Source organism: Halichoeres trimaculatus, unplaced genomic scaffold, assembly GCF_033239565.1.
Source record: "Halichoeres trimaculatus isolate MK-OKI-2021-1 unplaced genomic scaffold, fHalTri1.1 fHalTri1_scaffold_9, whole genome shotgun sequence".
In the NCBI taxonomy this organism is placed as follows: Eukaryota; Metazoa; Chordata; class Actinopteri; order Labriformes; family Labridae; genus Halichoeres; species Halichoeres trimaculatus.
The window spans coordinates 14,630,495-14,635,000 of NW_027437188.1; positions in this window are offsets into that span (position 1 = coordinate 14,630,495).

Below are 4,506 nucleotides of genomic sequence, written 5' to 3' on the forward strand. Positions count from 1 at the left end.
GTGTGAAATCAAACCCTGGGAGGACAACAATAACAAGCCAAAGCAGATGGAATAAACAAGTTCCCAGGCAGAATGGTGTAGAAACTTTGGTCACATTTGCATATTTGTTGTGCTGTCAAAAAAACCATGGCCCCTGGTCTCTGGTTTCCTCAGATAGTCTTGTGTTTGGAAAGAAGTTAAAAAAAATTCAAATTTGAATTTGGACCTAACAAGGTTTGAAACATTGGTCCAGTGCTTCCATGTAAACCCTGGTGTGGTTAGTTTGAGGTGTCAGAGTTCACCTACTTATATTAGCAGGTAGTGAAAGACAGGCAAATTTTTTACTTTGTTTATGTTCAATTCGATTATTTCTATTTTGCATGACATTTATAAACATGGATGATAAATTATACTGTCAACTAATACTGCTGTAAATACTACTACTTGGCTTAGAGTCTCTGTCAGGCCGTGGTATGCAGAGCTAACAGAACAACACTATGTGGCCTCTCATTCTCATCAAGGCTCACCTCCAGTGTTTCATTTGTCTTATCTTACCCATCTTACACACACACACACACACACACACACACACACACACACACACACACACACACACACACACACACACACACACACACACACACACACACACACACACATTGTTTCTGAAAGACAGTGACCTCTTGTTCAGGAAATTTGATGTCTGGTTTCAACTTCACCTCAATGACCTCAGTGTGTAAATGTGTGTGACTGTGGTACAGGTCATACCAGCTAATACCATCACATCTGTAGCTCATTCAGCATCACAAATGTCTTTCTTCAGGCCTCTTCATTATAATCCTCCTCATCTCTTTGTCCATTTTTTCTCTTCTCCTGACTTTCTTTAGTTTTTGCACAAAGTTACCTGCTCCTGAGAAACATTCCACCATTCATTATTTTTCCTACTCCTCTTTAATGAAATCTATTTTTGTAGGTCTAACACTGAGACACCAATTAAATTTATTGTAAAACATACATTTTTTACTTAGTTTTGTGCAAAATGGCAACTGTGCTTTGAGCAAGGAACACATGGTCCTTTGAATAGAATAGAATAGAATAGAATAGAATAGAATAGAATAGAATAGAACTTTATTGTCATTGTAAAAAGTACAACAAAATTAAAGTCACAACAGCAATCAAGTAAACAAAAGTAAGAAAGTATATAGAAAGTGCAAAAGGTCCATCAGAAAATAGATGATGACAGCTTGTCCATCATTCTCCAGTTCAGCCAGTCTCCACCTCCACAGGGTCCAGGACTGAGCTTCTTCAGTCATGCTCCATCTCTGTCTCCTGGATCCTGTCTGCTCACAGCAGGTGAAGCTCTTCCAATGTGGCGTTGGTGTCTGATGTTAGCTCCGTTAGCCATGTCTGTGAATAGCATGATGCTACTCTGCCCTCTGGTATTCCCTCTGTTTCTGGGTTAGCACAGCTAGCTCGTCCATCTTATTGGAGACAGATCTTACGTTCCCAATAACGGTGGATAGAAGGACAGGTCGATGTCGTCACTTCTTAGCTCACACCTGAGAACCAGCGCGTTGTCCTCACCTCCTTCTCCTCACCTTGTGGGAAGACATCAGGCCTTACACCAGTTAGCGTTGACATGCTACAGGCTGCTAACAGCTGAGTTCACATGTAAACAATGCAGCCATGGTTACATGTAGGATCTCCAGACAAACACAGGAGAAAAAGAAGTAAAAATATCACTGAAGCCAGAAAAAGTTTGGTGTCCATGACCAACAAACGAGCCATACAGAGTAATGATCCACTCCAAATACAAAGATTATGAAAAAGAGACGAAAAAATTTCAAGAAACGGACAAAGAAGAGAGAGCTGCTGCAAAAGACAGCCATAGCCAACAGGGCCGCACCTCCCCACCTTGGCAACACAAATTAAAAATAAAACAACTATTACTTCATTTCAACAAGCATGACTGTTAGAGCCTCCAGCTCTGCTTAGTAGCAGCCTCTTCCTCCTTCCCCCCTCCTTCCCTCTTTTCCCTTTCCCCAGGTTGGTGTGAGCAAGGTGTGTGGAGTGCAGGCAGGTACAGGGGATTGGTAATCACCTGACTGGTTCACCAGAACCTCTGCCATAAAGCCAGACTGCAACCACTACTTTGAGCCAGACCATTGTATATCACAGACAGTAGCAAGCTCTAGCTCTGCCTTTTCTTGTATATTATGCCCTGGATCCTCACACCTTGTTTCCTGTGCCTCAGATTTTGGACCCACTCTGCCTGACTCGCCTGGGCTCTCCTGATCCTCCACAGCTCAGAAGCTTCTCCTGCCTCGCTGCACACCTCCTCAAGCTCTCCTCTCGTTTCAGGCTGTATGCCAAGGTTACCCCTCTGTCTCTGGGTCAGCTAGTTGTCTTAGTGAGTTTTCTGTAGTGCTGGTGAATATGTTCAGTTTTTTTTAGCCTGATTAGTCCATGTCCTTTGCCTCGCAGTGTGTGTGTTTCCAAGCACAAAATGACTTAGTCTGGTTAAGTGTTTTCAGTTCTTTGAGTTTAACTCAGCATAGTCTTAGTCAAGTTTTTTGTAGTCTTCCATTGTTGCCTTTAACTTTTTGCATGGCCTCTTTAATTAGTATTTTCTACAGCCAGTGTTTATTTACTGTGTTTTGTTGGTGAATAAACTCTTCACTGTGAATTTGCTGGTCTGATGTCTTTCTGTTGTCCTGTACTTGAGTCTCTGATCCACTCTGTGACAATGACCTCATGATGGAAGGAGGTTGGATATTGTTTAGTATTCAATTAAAATGAGAAATTTGAAAACTTCCATTTGAAAACTGTGATTTTTGCATGCTTTTGCATCAAGCGCCATGTGCATATAGTATCCATTTTTACATGTGTGCTCATGTGTGCACACAGGCTGACAGACACAGTTAAGGATGGTTGGCTTGGCAGACCCTCTGCATAGATACACGTGTCTCTGTGTCCCAGGGGAGCCATGCAGTGTGACTGTTCTCACGGGATGGGATGTGACTGAGCACCCATCCCAGGAGTATCCCCAACATAGCCAAGGCTTAGATAGTCTGACCCCTCTGTCTGACCCCTGCCTGGTCCTCTACTGGGCCCCACAAGCCCTGCCACCGCTGGCATCTGTCTGTGCTCTGTTCCCCTGGGCAAGATTCTTTCAAGTCTGGTTTATATTGTGGGAGATACCTCTGTCACTGGTACACTGGCTTTTCAAAGGATGCAATATCAGTCAAACAATACAGAAAGCGGCTAGGATAGCGGGAACTATAGCAATGTGAGTGAAGTCTCAGACGATAGTCTTTGCATGCCAAAACTTGCAAACCCATATTAATTTCAAGCATGTCCAATTGAGCAATTTCCTCAAAACAACAAAATATAACAAGAAAGTACATCAGAGGGTCACATATGGGTTTGAGATGAGATTTTGTTCAGGTTTTGTAGGAAATAAATGAGAAGACTTAAGTATACTTCTTTTAATTTATGTCAGGTCCAGACTTTAATTGTTTAACATGCTGATTTTTTTATGTGATACTTATTAACTATTCTTATCCTCAGCCTTTGACAGGGATAGTGCACATCCGTTTACTTGTACTGTAGTTAGCTATTAGCTGCCATACTCTGTAGTCTTTGGACAGGAGGCATAGATGCCTCTGTTAAAAACTAACTACACTATTCAGGCAGCTACACACATATCATTAGCACCATACTGTTTCATTTTAAGGTAAATCTAACACAACAACATTAAAATATTAAAAGCTTGGCGTGCTTCACTGAATAAACTATGCAATAGTACACAATAGCTGGACAGGGGGTCTGTGGGATTTTTGTTTTTTTCAAATGTTTGTTACGCCCTACTCAATGTGCCTCACAAATATTTAAAATGAAAGTATATTTGAGTGATTGATTATTTTGTTTACGTGTCATGCACAAAAAATGCTCAACTCCCTATTTATAAGACACCAACAATACAGTTGCAGTATCTACAAAATAGAAATGTACAACAGTTATAGAGCTGCCAAATCTTTTCCCAGCTCAATACTAAACAATTCAATCTGCCTGTTCTCCCAGGCATTGGACATAAACTGTGCTATAGCAAAAAAAAACTTTTTTGAAACAAAACTCAAATTTTTTAAAGTCATCAAACCAAAAAAAGTCAGCATTAATCAGACACTTTCTAAAAGAGGAAATCCCTTGGGTCGTCAAAAATGGGACAGTAAAACATGAAATGGTTTTCATTTTCAGGTTCACCAAAGATGCACAATAAACATTTTTTTTTCCTCTGGGGTGGCGTTTAACCCACCTGTCTCTGTGATTAGGGTAAAGTTTATGTTCAGTAAACATAATATCCTCTTAATGTCCTTGATGTCACATATTAACTTGTTATGAAAAATAAACGACATGTTATTGGTTTTAAAGATAGATTTCATTTCTTTGGCCCAGAGATGACCATGAATAAATATATAAACCTGTATATTTTCTGGATAGCTTAGAATTGAATACACATTTACATTG